We start from the raw sequence: 24,514 nt of genomic DNA, 5'->3' as shown, positions 1-24,514 counted from the left end.
ACTCATGTGTCACATACTATGCTGTGACCCAGTGGTTGGAAAAGGGCTTCTTACCAAGGGTTTATCTGCCATAGGGTATGGGATCTCCTTTTCTCTGGCCTCATTGGTTCTGTGGGCAGGGACTTAGAGTAACCCATCTGGCCTCTTTTCCACCCATTCTTTCTTGTGAGTTTCCTGGGTAACATCCACTGGTCCATGATTCTCAAGGCCCCGAACTCTGTGGATATGTTCTACTTTCTGCACTGCCATACATAAATGAGGAAACCCTCGCTGAGGTGTATGTGTCTTACAGAGCCAGCCCTTCCTTCCAATGTGCTTTTCCAAAGTCTAGTATGGAGGGAGGGGCAGGAAAGGGTCATAAATTATTTAGGTTATAGATTGACAGGCCCATCTTTCAGTGGCTAACATAACGATCAGTGCATCACCTTTATGTATTCATTGGCCCTTAAATAGGAGAGAGAAGAAATGGGTATTATTTATTGGCTCCCTAAAACTCCAAATAGTGACATTTTCCAACCCACACTTAGCTGGGATTGCTTGAATGATTGAAACAAACTCATATCCACTTTTTCTTGAAATAAATATATATTTCTCTAGTGTCTATATATGAACAGTTAAAAAACCCCACAAAATCCTTTTCTTTTTAAAAGCAAACATTTATAGAACTCTTAAAAAGAATTCTCCCTTGCATAGTCTCAGTATGTCGGTTAGTGAGACAGGTGTGTTTCTCTTTACTTATTCAACAAATATTTATTTAGCACCTCCTACGTGCCAAGCACTGTCTTAGGTGTTGGAGTTGTCACTGGAAGGAAAAAACAGATGGGCCCCTACTCTTCTTGTTTGTCTTATATTATACTGGGGGGGGATAGGCATGAATCTAAAAACTGAATCATACAAATTGTTGTGTGCAGCTGGGAAAAAGAAGACTCTCTTATCCTTTGAGACAGCTTGGAGAGACCTAGAGAGTATTATGCTAAGCAAAATAAGCCACTCATATGTGGAATCTAATGAATAAAATAAACTGACGAATAAGATAGATCCAGAGACATGGAAGCATGGAACAGTCTGAGGGATCTCAGGGGGAAGTGGTGGGGGAGGTGGGAAAAGATTAACCAAAGAGCTTATATGCCTATATGCATAACCCATGGACATAGACGATAGTGCTGTGAAGGCCTAGGGAGAGGGCTGGAGTGGGGTGGAGGGGGCCAATGGGGGGGGAAAAAAAGGGGACATCTGTAATGCTTTCAACTATAAAGATAAATTAAAAAAAAAAAAAAAAAAAAGCTGAGACCAGTGGTATGAAGTAATAGTCCATGATTCTATAAAAGTGTTTGAAAGATACCCTGACTTGAGCTGTGTGTGGGATTGGAGATCTGCTAAGTTGTCTCTGGAGAAATAATGCTTGAACTAAGGCAGGCACAAATAATAAATAAGTAAGTAAGTAAATAAATAAATGAGATAAAGTTAACTGGGGCTCTATACCCACAGAGAAACAATTAACTGGCCCTCTGGCTTGATGTTTAGTTGTCCGTGGTGTTCTATCCAGCCTTTCTGAACATTTAGCTATGGCAATGATTTTCTATCATACTTCCCAATTACCCTCACCAGCTTTCCCAAACCTAAAATGAGAACACATGACCTGTCAAAGGATTTTTTTCCCTAAGTTGTCAATTTATTCTTATTTTGTTCACTCATTCACTCATTCTTCCTGTCCATCCATCCATCCATCCATCCACCCATCCACCCATCCACATTTATCATGTGCTTGTCTGTGTCTAGTACCATGCTAGGAAATGGGATGTAGAAAGGCATAAAAACAAAATCATGGTTAATTGACATTAATTATATCTTTCACCGGGCTCCTATGCTGTGTTTCTTTCTCAGCCCTTTCAAGTGTTGTATTTATTAACTTTCATGTTTGTCTCCATCATATGAGACTCAGCTCTGCAGTCAGGAATCATGTCTCATTTATTTTTGGTTCCTGGTACCTAATATGGTGACTGGTTCATAGTTGATATTTAAGGTATACTTGTTGAATGAATGAATTTAATGTATTACTATTACTGAGGAGCATAACATTAAACATCAGATGAATGATTTCTGTTATTGTGAAAGCTAAAAATTGGAGTAACCAGTTTGATGCTGTGGTATGTTAAAAGATGAACTGAAGAACATTAAAATTTTCAAGAGTTTATTTGAGCATATATGGATTTGAATTGGGCCGTACCAAACCTAAAATGGTTAAGAGCTCTTTGCCCACAGGAGCTAGGGGAGAGGGTGTGTGTTTTTTTAATTGTGTTTTTATTAATATTAGAGAGAGAGGGAGAGAAAGGAACAGAGAGAGAGAAGAGGAGAGAGAAACATCTATGGGCTGCTTCCCATATGCCCCCCTACTGGAGATCGAGCCCATAACCTGGGCATATGTCCAACTGGGAATCAAACTGGTGACCTTTAGGTGCATGGGACAGTGGCCAACCAGCTGAACCACACCAATCAGGGTGGGAGAGGTTATATATAGAAGACATGGCAGCAAAACAAATCCTTCATTTGGTTGGTTATATCTTAAGCAGTTGCCTTGTTTGGGAAAGGTTAGTTGGCTGTTGGGGATTGGTTCTTTTTATCTTTTTTATTTTTTTTAAAAATATATCTTTATTGATTTCAGAGAGAGTAAAGGAGAGGGAGAGAGAGAGAGATAGAAACATCAATGATGAGAGAGTCATCGATCGAGCCCACAATCCGGGCATGTGCCCTGACCGGGAATCAAACCCCAATGGCCTGGATCCTAGGTCAACGCTCAACCGCTGAGCCACGCCCGGCCGGGCTGATTGTTCTTTTTTAATTATTAGTGATTTTAGAGAGAGAAGAAAAGAGAGGGACAGCAAGAGAGAAACATCGATGTGAGAAAGAAACATTGATTGGTTGTCTTCCATTTGCACCCTGCCTGGGGATCAAACCCGCAACCTGGGTATGTGCCCTGACCAGGAACGAATTGCAACCATTCAGTGCATGGAATGATGCTCCAGCCAACTGAGCCACACTGCCCAGGGCATGATTGGTTGTTCTGAAGTTTTACTTTCTTAGGTTCAAGTGCATTGACTCTGGCTTAGATTTGGGTTTGCTTACATAAGGTACCAAGACATTAGAGCCACTGTAATCTAATGGCCTTATTTATTTATTTAATTTTATTTTTAAAAAATATATCTTTATTGATTTCAGAGAGAGGAAGGGAGAGGGAGGGAGAGAGACAGAAACATCAATGATGAGAGAGTCATTGATCGAGCCCGCAACCCAGGCATGTGCCCTGACCGGGAATTGAACCCTGATCGCCTGGATCCTAGGTTGACGCTCAACTGCTGAGGCACGCCCAGCCTTTAAATGCTTTACCAGCTGTAAACTAATAATGCTGTACATTCAGTGAAGTAGATGGCTTCTGGTGAGACCTCAGTGGCATAGCCAGGAGCCATCAATACCAGCTCCTCTGTCATTTTGCTTTGTTTCTTAGTGCCTCAAGTCTTGGAATCTTTCGGGGAATGAGAGCAATAACACATTGCCCTGCTCCCCAGGAAGATGAATGAAATGACTGATAAAGGGACCCTGCTCTTTGGACACAGGTACTACATAACCAAGATTTTGCTTATTATGACAACCTATGAATTAGCATATCTTAGTCACACCAAATTACATTGTAGCTCTAGATTCTAGAAGAGTTTAGTGAAATAGTCAAAAGCTAAGGAACTGAAACTCTGTTCTTGGCTGCAGGAAGACTTTCTGTAAATTTCTCTTAAGTAAAGTCTGTTTTAGAAGAGCGAATGTGGTAGCTGGCACAGCTCTCTCAACTCTCAAAATAAACCTGTGAGATTCAGATGCAGAAAGGGGCCATAATATCTTCTCTCACAGGTGCAGTACAAGTCAGATTATTTTCACTTGTTTTTTCTTGTCATTTTGGGCACCACTATAGCTTTATTACATCTTTGTATTTCCTTCCTCTTTGCCCTACCAATTTCTCCTAAGATTTTTCCACAGTTTTTGGCTGAGAAGTAAACTTGTAAGTTACCTGACAGTAAAGTCAGGGGATAAGTAATTCACCTTCCAGTCTGATAACAAAATAAAAATGTTTGTGGTATGTCAAACCTTTAACAAGTCTATTGCTTCTTTTGAAAAATGTGTCTGTTCTCCTTCCTGCTGAGAGCAGCCGACTCATTCCTTGAATTTTGCTCTGATATAAGACTGAAGGTGCAGTGTCTTCAGACTACAAATTATGTCAAACATCTAACCAAGTGGCTAAGCAGCGTGAATGTCTTTTTATTTCTAAGACTATTATTTCATAGTTTAATTCCCTATAGAACAGAGTTGAGCTCTGTGTCTTTGGTAACTCAAGTAGATAATGTAAAATTTGTCCTGAAGTTTCAGGGAGTAAAATTTTAGTCTACAGCCTCTGAGCCATTTATGCTTTCCTGGTAATGTCACCAGGCAGTTTCCTTCGTAGTCGTCTTCAGAATTAGGCTATATATGTGGGTATATGCATTTGTGTGTGTATATATAAAACTCCCTCCACTCTAAGAGTTGTTCATCTAACCTCACTTAGTTAATGACTATTGTTCCTGCTGGACTTCAATTTAATTTTGCCCACAGATGACAAATTGGGGACATTTGGAGCACATTTGTCAAACCCAAGTTCTTTTACAAAGCCCAAAGTAAAGATCTTTTAAAAAGATTTTGAAGAATTGTTTGGACATTAGAGTTGAGCAAGCACTTCCGAATCTGCTGAGAGTGATGATCACAGCAAACAACAGGCTCATTGAGCTCGCAGAACTCAACCAGGGCCCTACCAATTTCCAGGTGACAAATTCAATATTAAAGGAATGTGTTGGCCTATTAAATATAGAAACCCATTTTTGACAATAGTCAATAACTGGAGCCTTGCAAAAAGGCAGTTTCTCACAGGAAATTTCAAAAATGGTTAAAGAAAACATTCCTGAGACTTTCCAAGTGGCATCACTGGTAATCTGAGATGTAACATGAATGCTTTGTTGAGCTGAAAATAAAGAAGAAATCATACTCTCTTTTCTCCCTCCTCACATCTCTCCCCCCCCAGTTCTTAGACACACACACACACTCACATGCACACACACACCAGTGGGGGGAGGGATGGAGAATACAAATGTCCATGTAGGGCCACATGATGCTTTTTAAAACTTAGGTATGAATTTCTATGTATGAGAGTTTCTGAACTAAAATATTCTACCTGGCCATGGAAGGGATCTCAGGATCTTTTATTCTCAAACTTGCCACCTTCTCTCCTCTGGTTTCCTATCTCAAACAACTCTTCCCCATCTTACAAATAAGCCCCAAATACCACATCAATATTTTTGGGTTGTTCAACTAACTAATAATAATTTACTTTTCTTGCCCATAAATATTACTGAAGAAGGATGGCTAATTCTCTCAAAGATTTGGTCCATCTTGACATCTTTATTTCAGGTCTAAACACAGGTGAGAGGCCAACAAAACTTTAGTGGGTGTAGCTGGGAGACAAGCAGGCTTCCAGCGCCCTTCGTTTAAAGCCTCCATTATCATCTTTCTCAGGTAATGAATCAGGTCATCCTCTTTCTCATTAGCCTGCCCTCCCAGTTGGTGCGTTTCAGATGGGTCGCTAGCTGCAGATCATGTGTGCTCAAATATCTCATCAATTCCACATAATTCTCCTAATTGAGAAACTTGTACTTGCATTGCATCCTCAAAAAGCAATTTCCTAATAACTTATTAAAATAATGCCATTTGCTAGCCTTTAAAACAGTCCCACTTCTGCATGGTGTCATGCTATAATTAGCACAGTACCAGTGATTAAGCAGAATACCAATCTGAGGCACGTGCAGAGTCTTAAGGGAGCTCTGTCTCTACTGGGGTAGGGCACTTAGATTGTTCCTTGGTACCTGAGCACTGCAGCGATACCTAGATCTTCGGATTACCTTGAAATGTTGATTTCAGACTCTCAAAACCATGGCAACAGTTGGTTCAAATGAATCCCAGAGCTTTAAAAACTAAGATTTTGTTGTTGAATTTCTTTGGTTTTTTTTTTAACCCCTTGGTTCATACAACTCATGAGAAAAGAGTTACAGCCAGGTTTTATATAAATGTGGTATTCATGCACCATTCTGTAGTAAAGGGCAGAGAGAAGGGAAGGGTTTTATATAAATGTGGTATTCATGCACCATTCTGTAGTAAAGGGCAGAGAGAAGGGAAAAGTAATGTGTGGGCCCCATAACCGGTGTCTAAAGATTGCACGATAGGTAGCAAAGTGGTAAAGAAAACTGTACAGTATTTGAATTCGCGCAATTGTCCAAGCTTAGAAATCACCCCTCCCATATCCACTTGGACACCCAAATCCTCAAGTTTTATTGAGGGAATATTTTTCGTATTTCTCCCCTCCTCCTCAATCTCATTACCACTTCTCTAATCTAGGCAATAGCCTATTAGCCCGGCTCCCTGACTCTTAATTGTGTAGTTGATGCCCGAGTGATCTTGCTACTTGAAAACCTGTGATGGGTCTCCATCACCTTCAAATCTAAATCTTTGACAGGAATTCAAGATTGGTTACTCTATAAACTAGCTCAGACTAACTTTTTAAAGCTTTGCTCTACTCAATTTTCCTCATGTACCCCAAATTCTAGACATACCAGATTACTGATTTTCCCTAAACAGAGCCTGTCATTTCTTTTCTTTCTTTGTTTTTCCTCTTGTCTGTCTAGGACACCCTTTCCTCACCTGGTCTGTCTGATATCTATCAAGATATTTTTCAAGTCTCAGTTCAAATATCCCTTCCTTTCTAAGTTTCTCTGACATTCCTGCCCCTTCCTCTACTTCCCAGAAAACTGCCAGCCATAGTATTACATCCATATCATATTTCATTGTAATTAATTGTACATTTTAATTTTCCTGCTGCATTTTGAACTCTTTAAAGGCCAGGAACTTCCCACATTTAGCTCTTTGTTCATAGCATTTCGCACAATGCTTGTCACATGAGAAAATTCTGCTATTCGTTGAGATGAATTGTCACTAACCAATTCTATAGCCATTGCTCTTTGAAATAGCTCAAGGCAAAATGCTGAAGAAGTTAACGCTTTTTTCATTGTCTTCTTTTATCTTTTCAAACCCAGCCCTTCTTATCAGTCTATTTTCCAGCCTTGTAGCTTTCATCAGCGAGTAGAGAATCCCTCACAGTTGGACCTCCTTCAGGACCATCTCCACAGTTTGTACACAATCTGAACAAACGCAAAAGGAAGGGAGCCCAGCCCAAAGGTTGGGAAAGCATAACCCGGGCAAGTCTGAATGGGTGCTGTGGTGCCGGATCAGGAGAGCGCTCCTCAGGGGCTCCTGCCACGTTGTCACCTCTCCTCTCCTCCCTACTGTCCTGGACAAACACAAAATTTCATCTTCTCACAGACTCTTACACTCCACAACTCTCTCATACCCTAGGGAGGGAGAGTCCTTTCCTTTCTCCCTTTTGGAGAAGTCTTCTGTTTTTTTCTTTATTTCCCTCCACAATTTCTGATGCCTCATGGAAAACAGGTAAGTTGATATGATCACTTGAAAACTGTAGGTGGTCGTGGTCCATTACCCATAATCTGATCTTCAACAGCATCTGAAAGCAGAAGAGATTAAACTCCAGGGTTACATTTTCTATCCCCCTTGAGAAGCTGCCTCCGTATACCTATTAAAGAACCTCAGTCATTTCACCCTGAAATCCCCAATGCTGTATTGTCTCATCCCAGGGGTCAGAAAGTTGTCCAGCAGAAGCAAAAACTCCATCTCAGACTCTCCTCTGTTTATGGCTTTTTTATGGCTGTTTGACAAAAAGAGGCCAGAGAACAGCAGGCAAAGTGAACTGTGTTTGTGACAGGCAGGGGCAGAAGTAGTTGGGATGCTCCACACGGCTTGCTTGCGTTTTCCTATCTCCTGCTTTATCTCTAGGCTTCTTTAACTCTTAAAGCCGCCTTCTGTTTTTAGCGTTACCTTTGTTGCTCATGAGTTGCATCGTATCTAAATATTTCGTAGTTAATCTTTGGGTCATTCATTCACTCATTCATTTCAACAAAATTTCATCCAACACCCAGTGTATTAATCAGGGTAAGTAATGCTAATTATGGAACACAAATCTCTGTAGCTGAGCACAAGGGTTTTTTTCTTGCTCCCCTAAGTCCAGCATGAATGTTCCTGCTGAGACTGCTCACCTCGTAGGGTGATCCAGGGATTTCATTTCTTCCGCCTTGTGGCACCACCACATTCCAGAATATGTGAATTCTTTGCTTCTAGCCACATGGGTAGAGAAACAACCTCTGAAAGATAGTTTGGGCTGTATTAGAACCAGGTTTGGTAATGCTGTATCTTACAGGAACTCATGTTCTTTTGGACGAAACTCAGTCACATGATTCCATATTCTAGGCTGGAAGTAGGTAGATGCAAGAGTGGTGTGGGAAATGTATTTTAATTATATATCCAGGAAGGAGAGGAGAACTGGTGAACACAATACCAGACATTTGGCTAACTATTGGGAATTAAACCCCAAAAAACAAGTAACAGTGCTTAATAGCAGGAGTGAATAGTTCAGGGGGCCAGGCACACATAAACAGAAAATTAAGTATAATATGGTATTAACAGTATTGAGTATATATTTTCTTCCATGCACTATATTAACCCCTTAATATGGTGGCCCTTAATTTATTCCAGTCCCATGAGGTAGGTACTTTTATCATCCCCATTTCATAGATAAGGAAACTGAGGCACAACAGTTTAAGAAACTTGCTCAGGGTCATACTACAAATAAGTGGCCGAGCCAGGATTCAAACCTACGTGGTCCATCTCTGTAATTTGAACACTTAATCACGATAGCATACTATACCGATGAAGAGATGCACAGGATGTTAGGGGACTGCACGGGAGACCCAGCTGGTTGTGGAATTAGGGAAAGGCTTGCAGGTGGCCCCTATACTGAAGTATAATGGCCTGGTTGGAGTTAATCCAGTTCGTGGTTGGGAAGAATTCCAGCAGAGGGAACAGGATGAACAAAGATTGAGCAGTGACAGATATTTTGATGTATTGCAGGATCTATAAGTAGTTTGATGTCAGTGGGTTAAGTTCCAGGCTGGGAGCCAGGAGAGACTAGCTATTGAGGTAGACAGGGACAGGTCATAGAAGGCATTTTATGCAGCACTAAGGAGCTCGACATTTACCTTAAGTGGTGGGAGACTTTGAAAAGTATCTGGGTTTTTTTTTTGTGTGTGTGTGTGTTTTAAATTGAATTTACTAGGGTGACATTGGTTAATAAAATTATATAGGTTTCAGGTGTACAGTTCTATAATACATCATCTGTGTATTGTATTGTGTGTTCACCACCCCAAGCTGAGTCTCCTTCCATCACCATTTATCCCCCCTATACCCTCTTCTACCCCCCCTTCCCTCTGGCAATCACCATACTGGTGTCTGTGTCCATGAGTCTTTCTTGTTTTTCTTTGCTTAATCCCTTCACCCATCTAACCCAGTCCCCAACCCCCAACCTGCTTCTGCCTTATAACTGTCAGTCTGATCTCTGTATCTATGAGTCTGTCTCCACTGTGTTAATTAATTTTGTTCATTAGATTCCACATATAAGTGAAATCATATGGTACTTTGTTTTTCTCTGCCTGGCTTATTTCACTTAACATAGTAATTTCCAGGTCCATTCAGCTTATGCAAAAGATAAGATTTCCTTATTTTTTTTTTTTATGACTGAGTAGTATTCCACTATATAAATGTACCACAGCTTTTTTATCCACTCATCTAATTTAAAAGACTTAAATAATCAAATGGCATTTTACCTATATTCCATTGGTGGCTATGTGCAGAACAGATTGGAATGGAACAAGCCCTGGCTGAAAAATCAATTAAGAAGTTTTTAAAGTGGTCCAGGAAGGCCAAATTTTAAATCTTGTTTTCTTTCTTATTACACAGAGAATATAAAATGATAGTGAGTGGCAGAGTATCACTTACCATAGCACTCATCTGTTCTCATAGCACCCATGTGAAAGAGACACTGTTCTTATCCCCATTATACAGATGAGGAAACTGAGGCTGAGACTGTGTGTGTGAATGGCTGGGAATCAATGACACAAGATTCGGCTCTCAGAAGCCTAGCTCCAGAGCCTGTTCAGTGAACCCCTAGTGTACACAATCTTCCGATATGAGGTACTGTTACACTTTATCAAACATACAAAATACTGGGGGTGGGTGTTAGTCAGGTAGAGGAGGAGGGATTGGACAGCAGGATCAGCAGGAGGTGAGCCAATCAAAGGGTCAGGGACCTTCCTCAAAAAGAAGTTTAAGAAACCCATAAATTTGTGTTTAAAGATACAACTACCCTACCCCATATGACTTGTATGATAAGATGAAAGCAAACAAAATTGATTTAGAAACCTCCCCTGCAGCATAAATATCCATTTAATCACTGTGTTGGTCAACATATTTAATTGTGGTACTTTATTCTTCCATTTCAGTGTAAGAAAAACATAGTTTTGCTAATGACAATTATGCTTTCATATTACAATGGGGCAGATGTCTGCACTTAATCTGAGAAATTATCTGCATTTCCATGTTGCAAATATCCTTCACAGTAATTAATAACAGACTGTGTAAGCAGACCCTTTCACCTCTCTGACAAATTCAACCAAATCGATGATACATAACCGCCTACAAACCGAGATGCCATATGCTCCACGTAGTGTTCCATTTGGGGCCGGACACTAACTAGTCAGGATTTATTAGGCCCTTATCTTTTACTGCGTCTACCGTTTCTTTATTATTTATTCTTTACTAGCCCTGAAGAGGATTGCTTCTCCCATTTTGCAGGGAAGGCAGTGAGAGGTGTGGTAATTTGCCAAAGGTGGAAGAAGCGAGATGGTGGCAGGTCTGAGATGAGAACCCACAGTCCCAACGCGGTAATTTGGATTCCACCACCTCTATGAGTGGATACGGGCTGTGTGTTCATCACATACTTTTATCTGAGGTTGCTGAAGCATTTTGTGAACAGAAATCTTTTTCCTCCTGGTCTTTCTGGCCCGTACAGGATGTATTATACCACTCAGCACTTATATTGCTCTTATATGTTTCTATTTTCTTTAAATGTTCTGTTTGTGTAAAGGACTTGAGTCCCTAATAAAGTGATGAGCTCCGTAACAGCAGGAAAGAAGTTTTTCTATTTCTTTTGGTATCCTCTCTTGTTATCAGCATAATGCTAGGCATGTGGCCAACCCTCAATCAATAGTTACTGCTCTATGATCCCTTATAATGACCCTTTGTAAATCAGGTGTCCAAAACACAGATTCCAATTTGCTTTACAAAATTAAATTGTGCTTTTTACCAAGAGGGATCTGTGTTTGGGCTACTTTTGAAATATGGCTAGATTTAACAAAATTCAATTTTGACATAATTTCATGTGTACACATTCGGCAGGGGTAGTATATGGGAGTAATTACCTTAGGGGATCATTTGCTCATGTAACAAAATTATAGAAAACATCTTCTGTGCTCCCTGTGAATATTTGCTTGGAAAACTGGAACTGTGTAAGGCACCATGATCCCTTGTTAATGCTAATGTTAAGTTTCTTATTTAATTAAATGTGTCTGGCTTATATGATTTCCAGGTCTGAGAAGAAAATGAAGGAAAGGATAAGGGAATTGAACTGCTTACCAATGGACAGTGGGAAGGAATGACTGTGAAAATACTAATCCTCAGTTTGAATTATTTTAAAGCCTTTTAAGAAGGATTAGTTGTGTAAGATGATCTCGGCCCTTCCTGCCCTTGCTTTTCTCTTTCCTTCTTTAAGCCTTTGAAGCGTTCCATTTTGTTTGGTTTAGAGACTCCTAAGCATTGAGTCCATCAACCCCAGCCCGACCAGTTGCATAGCCTCCCCAGGCAGGGCTGGTAGGCGCCAGCTCCCACTGATGGACAGAGCAGCGGGCATCCATGCTGAGTATCAGTCCCTGTACCATACCAGTTGTAAAGATTTTGACTCACCCATCCCTTGCCGTACGTGATATGGACTGGCTTCATGTTTGGGTTCCCTTCCATCACTGTGTTCTTGCTGAACTATTGTTTTCAGCTCTGCTTTGGGTTTCCAAAATCGAAGATGAACAAGGTATAGTGGACCTTTGTTGTTCTTATGTATCTAGCATGGGTTGACCCAGCTTTGGTAACAACCCCCAGGTTTTGTCTGAGGCTCATTCATCCCTGTCGCAGTCCATGAGGTCCCAGTAGAAGTGACTCTGGCCTCGATACGTGTTCCAGACCTGGCCACATTGATTCAGGATGATGTGACCCCATCATGCTTGTTAGATGCCCTAAATTATTTACTACGGCCACTAGGACTAGAAGTAGATCTTCATTTCCACTGGTTTTAGAATTGTAAGGATGGAGGGGCTGGGGCTGAGGGAGCCGTCGTGGTAACAAGTGGAATCTGAGAATGTAGTGCACACAGAGGCGTAAAACCGGGAGATGGGAGAGTGAGAGAAACCTGGTCCTTAAAACACTGGTTGAAACTCTGTATCTGGCTGCTCTTCCTAAAGCCAGTTCTACTCCTGGAAGGCTTATTATTATTATTATTAATGAATATACTACTTTTAAGAGCAGCAAAACTGAGCAGAAAGCACAGAGCTTCCATATGTATAACCTTTCCCAGCATCATCTCTCATGTAACCAAAGTGGTACATTTGTTCTAAGGGATGAACCTACATTGACAAATAATTATAGCCCAAAATTTATCGTTTACACTAGGGTTTATCTTGTGTTGTACATTCTACCAGTTTTGACAAATGTAAAATGACATGTACCTACCGTGATCGTATCGCGTGGAGTAGTTTCACTACCTTAAAAATCTCCTGTGCCCCACTTATTTGTCCTTCCGTCGGCCTAACTCCTGGCAACCACTGATCTTTTAACTGTGTCCACAGGTTAGCCTGTTCTAGAATGTCACCTAGTTGGAATCATAAGCATGTAGCCTTTTCACGTGGCTTCTTTCACTCAGTAATGTACATTTAAGTCTCCTCCATGTCTTTCTGTGGATTGATAGCTCATTTCTTTTTAGCTCTGAATAATCCATTTTCTGGATGTACCACAGTTTATCCATTCACCTATTGACACACATCTTGGTTGCTTCCAAGTCTGGACAATTTTGAATAAAGCTGCTATAAACACTCATGAGCAGGTTTTTGTGTGGACATAAGTCCCCTGGAGTTTGTAGGTATAAATTTCTCCCTTTACTTCAGCCGCTTTGAAGCTTCTTATTACAAGCAAGTGGAAGGTCCCAGTGATACGCAGAGGCAGGACTACAAACTGTCCAAGACGCCCTTGCTGCCCTTCTCTGTCCTGCCTCATTTGGGGCACCCACTTTCAATCTTTTCCGTTTCCCCTTTCTTAAGGCAGGAAGGAAGTGTAATCTACTCACCACTGCTGTTGCCTTCCGACTGAATTATTGCCACAACCCTTGAAACTCATCTCTGTCGTGAGGCTGTCCTTGTTTTCCTCCACCACGCAACCGGAGGGCTGCTTCTCGTTTGGAAACTAGATCGCATCGCCCCTCTGCTTCGCCTTTGCCCCCCTAGCCCACGCTCTACTCCTGTTCTGGGATAAAATCCAATGGTCCAACGTGGCCCACAGGCCCTTGGATGAGCCAGTCCTCCTTTCTCAGCACTTCTCTCTCGTCCTCTGTGCTCTGTCAGTTCCATGACACTTTGGTACCTTTGGGTCTTTGCATATGCCGTTCTCTTGGCCTGGAAGACCATGTACACCTGCCCTTCCCCCTTCCTTGCCAACTCCTCACCCTCCGGTTCTCGGTTCGGATATTACTTCCTTCTGGGGCCTTCCCGGATTCTGTAGTCTGGGCCAGGCCTCTCTGCTCTGTGGAGCCCCGTAACGTCTACTTGGCACTCACTAGCACACTGGACTGTGATGTCCCGGCTCCTCTGGGGCCAGCTTTGGATCTGAGCCACTTCATGGAACCAAGCCTCAAACTCACAGATGCAGGGCGGGTAGGTAGGGGTGGGTGGCTGGGTTGGGAGACCCAGATCTCCAGGGAAGAGGGGATAAAGCCAGGTGTGCCCAGAGCTGGGAGGAGGGGTAGGTAAGGGCGGAGAGGAGAGTATGAAACTCAGTGCGGAGGAATGGAGGAAGGTGAACTGTGTGCGGGGGCTTTTCTGTGCCTCTCTGTGAAATGTGTTTACCCTGTAAGATGGACGTGATTCTCTTCATTTTCCAGAACAGGCTGAGAGGTGTAAGACGATTACTCAAGCCTAACAACTAGCAAGGGGCAGAGTTGATAGGGTTGCCAGATTTAGGAAATAAATATTATGCTAAGCGAAATAAGCCAGACAAAGACAAATATTACATGATCTCACTTATATGTGGGACCTAATGAGCAAAATAAACTGATGAACAAAATAGATCCAGAGACATGGAAACATATACTCTCAACAAAAAAGATAAAAAATATATATATTTTATCTATAGAACACACACACACACACACACACACACACACACACACACACACACACATAGGATGCCCAGTTAAATTTGAATTTTAGATTAAAAATGAATACTTTTAAATTATTTATTGTTTATCTGAAATTTAAATTTAACTGGGTGTCCAGTATATCATTGAGGAACTCGGAAAGGTGGGGCACTTTCTACTATACTAATGACAGATAATTTCACAGGCAGCATAAACTAGCCTAATCTAAACAGTGGTTGAGAATATTGAACATGAGAAAGCAGTGGGCAGGCCAGGGACAAAGAAACGATGCAGTTCTCATTTCCTTGGTGCCAGTAAAAGTGTCTGTCAAAAAACCATTAGATGATATGTTTCCAGGAGGGTCACACATTCTGATTCCCATCACAATTCTGGGAATTTTAGGAAACAGCCTTAAATTCCCATGAAGAAAATTGACATGCCAATCATAAATTGATCTCTCAAGGTAGGATTCCAAAATAGGGAAACATTTTTTGAAAAGATGCTCATAATTTATAAATGCATACACTCCCCAAAGTGGAAATGACACTGGATAGATGATTAAATCCACTTCAGGATATTTTGCAGCTGTTAAGAATGAAGATTACAAAGAGTCTTTAATAATATGAGGAATGCTACATGGTAAGGTATATAATTGTATGTGCAGGATGATTACAGCTGGTTCGAAGGAAAAAAAGGAAGACAATGAAAATTGTACTTAAGAAAAAGATTGGCAGGAAGTATACCAAATTTGAAAGTGGTTTTCAATGGTGATCTTTTTCCTCCTTTCAACTTTTTTTATAGTTTGCAAAATTTCTATCAATGACGTATATTACTTTTATGGCAGAAACAATCAGTATTTTATTGTACAAGGGAGAAAATAGATACTAATATTATTTGATGTAACAGCTTTTTCCAGGGAGATACAAACTTTTAGCATTGCATTTGGCGTATAGTAGACACTCAACAAATAATACTGAATGAATGAATGAAGACCAGTTTCTTCTATTGAAAGAATATGTCAGTATTCTTTACCATTGTAGTTGCTGCATCCAATTAGAGAGCTGAATGAATGGGGGATTTTAGCTTTTGGTGGTTTTGGACAAGTCTCTTATACTCTGAGACTCAGTTTCCTCACCTGTAAACTGAGGGATTGAACTGTCATCTCTATGGTGGTCTCTAGAAGCTGAGAAATTGTGAGTATTTGATTATACAGGGTTCAGTCTGTCAGGCAGCAAGGCTGGCAGCCAGTTCTGGTCTTATAATTCCAGGACCTGTTTTACCCTCCGCTGTCCCAAATTTAGGATCAGGCAAACCTTTTAGGATGGACTATTTTGTGACTTCAGAACTGCCCAGTTGTACAGGGATCACTCATGATTAAATCCACTGCTTTCTGCACGTCAGAGATTTTATTTACATCACTCCAGTGCTTTCTGAATTACTGCTTTGTTTGGTAATGGCAGAGTATCTGGCCTATTTTAGGATTGTTGGCAGTTGTCGGCTGCTCTCCAGAGCCAGCTGGACAGTTTGTCATGTCCATACTATATCAGAGAAATGGCATGTTGAGAAGACCAGTTTCTTCTATTGTTACAATTGTTATTTTGTATTTGAATAGTCAAGGATATATTTTGTACAAAAAACAAATTACAAAGGAAAAAGAGAAAATCAGAAACCCTTTATGTTCAGGATTTTGTTTACCCATTTGAGGCACACTGATAGATGAAATGGAAATGTATTCAGCTGAGCTGGTTACATTAGGAGGATGTTTCTGTGTTCAACAGTTTTTATGGTGGGTAAAGTCTTTTTTATTTTTAAGATTTTTTACTTCTGCTCTCTCCAGAATTTTCCCCCAACTCTTTGCTTATTATAAGAGATGGTTAGAAGCTATTTACGAAACTTTGATCAATAGCCCTTAAAATCTTAATTTTAATAATATATAATTATATTTTAATCTTTTAAAAATCCACTTAGTTTCCTTGATAAAACTTATTTCACTTATTATGTGGATAGTATCTTGTGTAAAGAAAACGAGAGTGCTCCCATACCTGGGCAAGTTAATTCCACTTACAACAACAATTAGCTGAAAATGTCATTGATCCAAGGTTAAATCAATTGTGGAAATGTCAGGAAGGTTGAGTTACCAAAGCAACATGTAGCTTCCTTCATATTCTCCCTACTTTGTCCAAGAAAGGTTCAAATAGAGATTAGGACACAGAGATAAAGTAATAAACTCGTGAAAAAAAGCCCCAGATATACAAACTAATGAAAAAATAGTTTCTGTAACCCTAAATTTAAAAGTCATGCTTACAGCACACAAACACAAATGCTTATGAGAAACTAACAATGGTTGGGTTTTATGAGAAACACTCTGTTTCTTGAGAGAATCTTGCCATCAACATCAGCTTGCCCCCTCCAGTTAGTACCTAACTCTGTAACGTATTTAGCTTTTTCCCTTCACAAAAGCTTATTGATTTTTTGAGCAAACATTCCATTATCTCAGAAAGAAGGAAGAATATCAGATATTGAACAGGCATAAACATTCATACAGCTGGATCCTTGGTTATTCCAGTCCTCACTTTCTGGCTATTGGGTTTTGACTACAATTGTTAGAAACTGAATATAAAGGAAAGAGGAGGCATCAATATCTATTGTAGGGGCAGTTTCTTCCAATCTCATCACTAGCAAATTGAGGGGAAAAGTAAAAATGAAAGGTCCCATTTCTACCTTTTCTAATAAGGATATGGATGTTGAATTTAAACTCGTCCATTAGAGGAGGGATAGCTGGCTTGAGAGGAGTTGGAGAGTGAGGTGGAAAAACATTCTTCAGCTTAGTGAGAGGACCACAAAGTTCCTAAGCTTTTATGGGAAAAATACAGAACGAGGGGCTAATAATACGAGATAGTGTGTTCTTTAATAGACCAGAATGCAGGCAAGCAGTTTAGGTACATATTCATACTTATTTCTTTGCTCTGTGACTTTGAGATATAATTGCAGTTCATATCTTAGCTCCAGGTATCTCTAGGATCAGACAAGTCTTTTATGATGGGTATTTTATAAGATGTCAGAATTGCCCAATTGTACAGGGATCACTTATGTAAAATCTGGTCACAACCTATCTTTCCATGTGGTCATTCCTCTCTCTGATCACCACTGTATTCTAGACCCACCGCTGTACTTGAAAGGCTGTAAACACGTCATGTGGTTTCAACCTTACATGCTTTTCCCATATACTTTGCCATCCCACTGTCTTTACTTGCCCACCTCTATGTCATGCTTGAAGGCTTGTTTGAAATGTCACTTTTTTATGAAGTCTTTTCAGATACCTCCAGGCAGAAATAAACTGCATTCAGTCTTAAGCTATAATTTTAATTTTAATTGTAAACGCACTGCAATTTAAAAATTCTTTTTAGAGAGTACTCGGATTGTAGCAAGGTAGTGGTGTTTGTCTTTTCCACTAGACTGTGAACTTCTTGAGGACATGCTAATATGCTAATCAACCAGTTTTTGAAATCACTGAGTACAAAGGGGGCAACTAGCTCCCCTATCTTCCATCTCCTTTCTGCCTGTAGGTGACAGGATGGGATTTTTCTTCTGCTGCTTCTGGGTGGGAAGGAGGGCTTTGTTAATGACAGTAAACAAACAGTGACTTTGCCTAAGGGACATCCAAGCGGAGATATAAAAGACAGTCAATATTAGCAAGATAAAGATGTTTCCTTCAATGCTAAAAAAGATCTTTTTCAACTTCTGTGAACTTTAGGGTTCTTCCTCTACCCAACAAAGACAGAGCCTTGATTATATTTCATGGTTTCAAATACGTAAAATATCTCCAAGATGAAAATGAGACAAAGGTAGATGCTGGGGAGTTGAGGGAAATGGGAGGGATCCAACCAAAGCAGGAATTCCTGGAATTTCTTCTGAAGGGATTCCCATGTGGAAGGAAAAACGACTCAGAGGAAAAGATCAAACATCCTTTATACCATCGTCAGGACTTTGTGTGTTCGTAGTCATCTAAAACAGGATTGTTTCCATGGATAAGCTTAGGATGGGAGCTTGGGAGTTTCTCTTTCTGGTGTCCTTTCTTTTCCTACCCAAACCATACCAAGTCCCGCTTCATCTTTTCCACTTCCCTACCCTTAGAGTCACAACTCCATCTTCAGGGATCAACCCTGACTTGGTGAAGGTGGTCGCTACTGTGCTATAAGGAATAAGTGTAGGTCCAACTGGTGTGGACTGGTTGCCCCTCACCTTCCGCATTTTCTTTGCACCAGAGACAGGGCTGAGGTTTTCACCTGCCCAGTGAAAAAGGGCCTTGGACTCAGAATGTAAGTTTAGTCATAAAAAATAAAGTGCTATTTATTATACACTTATGTTTATAGGCTTTGATTCATACTTGCCAGCTTTGTATACGTTTATTTATTTTTTGGATTAGGAAAACAGATGTCCATTATGTACATGTTAAAAATATAGAAAAACATAAAAAAAAAAATCAATACCTCAAAAACCATTGTTTTATCCAGTTTTTGAGGTATAAAAAGTAAATAAATGGATGTTTCCTTCTTCCACTCATGCCCTTAGTTCAAAATACCTGTTTATTGTCATACAATCCAGAATTTTAAAAAATATAGATAATTATATAGGTTATTGAATGCATTTATTTATTTCTATAATTGAATAATTCCAAAATATTAATCGAGTACCCTGAGTGTGGAACACTTATAGGGGGTATTAGGAGGCTGTGTGTGTGTGTGTGTGAGTGTGTGTGCACGTGTGCGCATGCATGCAGAGGTAGGCTTGACGCTTACCCTTGAGGAATCAGCTCACCACGTGTCAGAAGGATAGAAGTGAAAAAGATGAAAATACTTTAAAAAGAAATATGTAACTATATCCAAACACTTTCAGCCTAAACAGATTGAATTATTTCTTAGGAATAGGTTAAGATTTTGGGTAAAAGAAATTATCTTTTTTTTCCCCAGGCCCTCCAGTGACATTTAATACTTAACTTGTTATACTTTGAAGTTTCTGCATTGAGTCACACACTCAGAAATCTAATCAACTCAAATACTATATGGTTTTGTAAAGAAAATGGAAAATCTCTTTTTCTCTAGGCCAGCTCTAGGAATCACCCCTTATCTTCTTGCCTTCCAAGCAGCACTGTGTGAGACCAGGCATGAAGAATGATTGGGAAAACAAGCCCTTCTGTGCTGCTGACAGGAAGTGAGTAAGTATACACTGGTCTTTCATCTTACAAAAATAAATAACATTTCCTCATTCCCTCACCTTGGTTTGGACTTGATTGAGCATGAACAGGGGATTTTCTTCCTTTTTTCAGAGTAGCACTTATGAACCTCTAAATGGAAGTCCCTCTGTCTGCTTCTTTGCTCAGCAGAGGGGCGCTTCTGTATCCTCAGGGTGTGCCACATGGACCATGGGCTGCCCAGGGGGAGGTGCAGATCCTATTTCTGGCTCGCCCCCTGGCTCGCTGTGTGACCTGGTATAAATCACTTACACCTTCCCTTTCCCTGAGGGCACGAGAGCTCCTGAAACATTCGCCTCTGTCTCCAGTGTCACAGCCAGTCTCTTGCTACAGGCTTGATAACAGGACGGAGTTGTGTCACTTGTCAGAGGAATCAGGCAGCCAGTTACTCATTTTTTCTGATATGATTGAATTGCCTTGTATAAATCCACCAGAGGCTCAAAGAAGATGGTGTGATTTTTCACTTTACCTAATTAAAAAAATAGACCCCCTAAACAACAACCCACCTCAAAACCTATAAAACATCCCCAAAACATTTGGGTAAGGTTTAGTTCATTTTGGGGGAGGTTTTAAGACTTAGATAGTTGGTCCTCCTGGGAATCTACGTATTTTTGGATTTGGAACAGAATTGTAGACATTTTTGGAAACATAAAACTTCAGGGTTAGAAGAAATTTCAGAAGTAATTAAGCTGGCTGCTGTTTGGAATCAACCAAGGAACTTTAACAAGGATATAGATCCCCATGTCCCCAATAAAATATATTAATTCAAACGACCCAGGCAGGTGCTCATTTTAAGGAAACTCCTTAGGAAAGTCTGTTTATCCAGTTAGGTTTTGGAACCATGGATCAAGTCCACTAAATTGGACATGCATTCCCTTTCATTGTGTTTGAATACTTCCAGATTTGGGGAGATCACTAGCTATAGAGTAAATTCTGTTTTGGAATAGTTTGGGAAATAGGCTACGATCATCTCCTTTGATTAGGAACTAAAACACTACTTCTACCTCAATTGCTATTACGACTGGCAAGTGTTAATATTTATTGAGTTCTTTCTGTGTACCAGATGCTCTTTTATAGAGTGACCAGCCATCCCAATTTGCCTGGTACTGTCCCAGTTTTAGCACTAAAAGTCCTGTATTATGGGCACTTGATCATCCAGATACTTTAAAAAATACATATATATCTTCATTGATTTCAGAGAGAGGAAGAGAGAGGGAGAGAGAGAGAAACATCACTGATTAGAGAGAGTCAATGCACGCCTCCTACTGGGGATCGAGCCCACAACCCGGGCATGTGCCCTGACCGGGAATAGAACCGCGATCTCCTGGATCCTAGGTTGATGCTCAACCGCTGAGCCACACCCAGTCAGGCTCATCCAGATATTTTTAATGCATTATCCCTTTACATTTTCAAAATCAAGCTCTGAAATAGATCCCATTATTGATCTCACTTAACATTTGAGGAAACCAAGGTACAAATAAAATAAGCAGTTTATTTAAGGTTACCCAGCATGCAAGCTGAGAGTTGGGATTAGAACCCAGACAGTCCAACTCAAGAGCCCATTTTCTTCAACATTACCCATTCACAAAGTCGTCCTTTCATCTTCATTTCTTGACAGGTTCACCATCATTTGTGCAAACTGGCCCTTTCAAGCAGCCCTAGTTAGTGCTCTGTGATTGTTTAATATCAGCCTTTCTGTGCCACAGAATCTAAGCCTTGCTATAGTGCTGTGGGAATGAATAATTCCCTTCAGTTCTTTTTATGCAACTGGCTGTAAAATAAGTATCATATGCAGTGTCCTCAAAGGAAAAGATAAGCCATGGTAGAATAAACCCGAGTTGAGGGACTGAGGATATGTATAAGAGGAGGCAGGCAGGAGGTGGTGTTGCCTGGCTGCCAACTTCAGGCTCTTGGCTTAGGAAGTATTTTGATGTGATTGTGTGTGTCTCAATCACACAATCACAATTGGTTGTTTTATTTTATTTTACTACTACTACTACTAGTATTCTTTAGCATCCGTTGGTAATGCTCTCAGCTTGTCCTCTGTCTGTGGCATGACCATTATGGTTTTAAAAATACCTCAAAGAATTTAAACTTGGACTGAATATTTTATGATTAAGGAATTATTGTCATCTTTTGAGGTATGATAGTAATATTGTGGTGATGTTAAGAAATACAGGTGTCTCTAAGAGATACATACCAAAATACTTAATGGGTGAAATAATTTGATGTGTGGATTTGTTTTAAAGTAGTATGGTGGAGGACAGGGGAAAGCAGTAAGGTATGAAGCAAAAAGATTGGCCATGTACTGATAATTATTAAAGCGGGTAATGGCTTCATTGGGGCTCATTTTTCTATTCTCTATACTTTTGGTTTTTAAAAAAATTTCCAAAATAAAAAGTAAAAGACAAGTTCCCAAAGTAGGATCAGGGAGGAGTTCCACTAAATTTCAGGGTGATCATATAGTATAATATCATTCACAGTTTCTTTTGGTTTGATGTTTTACTTCAAATGCCTTCTTTACTTATTTTGACCTGACTCATACTGAAGAGGCTTTAGAAGGCACTACATTAAATATGACTTTATTTTAAAATTTCTCTATCACATGGACATTTATTCTACGTGCAGACAGGGCAAAGCCGTAGGGAAGGGCCAGGGGACAGACTCACAGTCTCACTGTCCTACCCTAGGTCACAGAGTTCAGCCAGGAGTGAGCAGGAATGTGCCAGGTGGGGGTGGAGTGGGGTCTAAAACAAGAGAAGGGACCTTGCTTAGAGCATGATTTGATTCAGCTCTCTGTCTGCTTCAGGACTCCCTTAACAGGCTTGGCACCCCTACCTTCAGCTCGTCTTATTGTGCTTAGTAATTTCCCTTTCTCCCCATTCCTTAAAGAATTCCTTTGCTTTCAGACACCTTATTAAAGCTGCTCTCTCCTGGCTGCTAGAGTTAAGATTTTTTCAGCATTTTCTATTATGCACCTCTCTCAGTTGACACTCTATTCCTAATTGGCACTGTTGAAGTGGAAGGAAAAGACAAAAAGCTTACTTAATGCTGGACCAGGCTAGGATTTCAGCCTTAACGTTGCATTTCTTGGATTAGTGCGTTTCAGTTTGTCCTTTCATTTGCTTGAATATCTTTTATAACTTCTCTGTTGTTTGCAGGGCTGTGTCTCCTGACAACCAAAGGGAAGCAAGTTCCTTTGCCAAGAGGACTGGGGTCTTCACTTAAATTTAATCCGGGTCTCAATAGTTTTCCAAACAGGCTAGCTCCTGTAGTAGAATAGTAACTATGTGGAACACACCGATGGGCACATCCTTAGGAGTTATCCTGTTTACTCTCCTCATTTTATGGACTTAAAAACAACCTAAGATATTTGAATGAGCTTTCCAAGTCAGTAATCTATTTAGTACAATACAGTCCACTGACTTTCATTTAAAAACTGATTCAACCATGACTATTTTTAAAATTTACTAAAATTAGGATTTTCATCATGAATTAATGTAGGGAATTTAAAAATATATAAATATGTTTTTAAAAATATATATGTCTTTATTGATTTCAGAGAGAGAGAGAGAATTAGAAACATCAATGTTGAGAGAGTTGTCATTGATCAGCTGCCTCCTGCACACCTCTGACTGGGGATCAAGCCCACAACCCGGGCACGTGTCCTGACCAGGAATCAAACCACAATCTCCTGGTTCATAGGTCGATGCTTAACCGCTGAGCCATGCCTGACTGGGCTATAAATATCTTAAATATTTATTTTAGCTTAAAATGTGTCAAATATCCATCATTTGTCAGCCATTGGAATTTTATGACACACATAATGTATGATCTTTGATGCTACTTCCTTTAAAGGACTTGTAGTGTTGTAATTCATACCTAATTTGTTAGCAATATTTTTAGAAACTCACCTTTGTTGAGTCTTTTCAAAGAATTCAAGCTGTTTCTATAGAAACAGTAAATCCCTCTCTTCGCATGCTCACATTCCTTCAGTTTTCTTATATTTAATTGAATCGTGGAGTTACAATTCCAAGTACTCAGGCAGTGACAGGTTTAAGAACCAATATTGATTCTTGGTAAGCATAGCAACTAGTGAAAGCAGAAGTATATGGGCATACCAAGGAATTACCTACTTGCCAAGAGAGTGGCATTAGGAGGTTTGCAAACGTAATGAACCGTTAATGGTCTGGCCAGATGGTTAACTGGGGGCCATTTAGCAGGTGATTTTTTAAGTAGACTTTTTCCTATTGATGTTCTTTGGAGCTTGTGAACTAATCTAGGAGGCCTGGTTGGTTCCAGCTTCCCTGCCCCTTGGGATCCTTGTCATGGTCCTAGGACCCACATTAGGAGCACAACTCTACTGGAAGGCTATGGGATTAGCTCACACTTCCTGTTCTATGAAATCAATCAATATCTCCCTCTCCCTCTCTCTCTCCCTCTCTCTCAAAGCACCTGTGTATTTCTGTTTCTGCATTTGAAACTCATTTATGTATTTTGGGGCTCATATTTTATCCAGAATGTCTATCTTTGTTTGGAGAAGGAGACCCATTCACATCAACTTAGTTAATTTGTTTGAAGTCCCCTAGAAGAACTCTCTATTCTAAGTAATTGGTTCAGGAAGAGCTGTGAGTCTTCCCTTGGCATTCTGCAGGGAATCTTTGTTTGTTTTCAAGAAAGCAGACATACGTCTCCTAATGGAGGAGTCGTCTTTGTCCTTGCAT

General features: G+C 40.2%; 1 long non-coding RNA gene across 1 annotated transcript in view; it reads left to right on the top strand.

Annotated features, from left to right (window-relative positions):
• Positions 1-19,800, top strand: part of LOC107533015 (uncharacterized) — a 137,886-nt gene extending 118,086 nt beyond the window's left edge. The window contains exon 4 of the long non-coding RNA XR_015714413.1: positions 19,642-19,800. This is a non-coding gene — a long non-coding RNA (uncharacterized LOC107533015). The remainder of the gene's footprint in view (positions 1-19,641) is intronic.
• Positions 19,801-24,514: the final 4,714 nt, after the last annotated feature.

The sequence above is a fragment of the Miniopterus natalensis genome, chromosome 1 (genome assembly GCF_054644295.1).
Source record: "Miniopterus natalensis isolate mMinNat1 chromosome 1, mMinNat1.hap1, whole genome shotgun sequence".
Lineage (NCBI taxonomy): Eukaryota > Metazoa > Chordata > Mammalia > Chiroptera > Miniopteridae > Miniopterus > Miniopterus natalensis.
The sequence above is the reverse complement of the archived record's forward strand: the minus strand, read 5'-3'. Positions and strand labels throughout refer to the sequence as shown.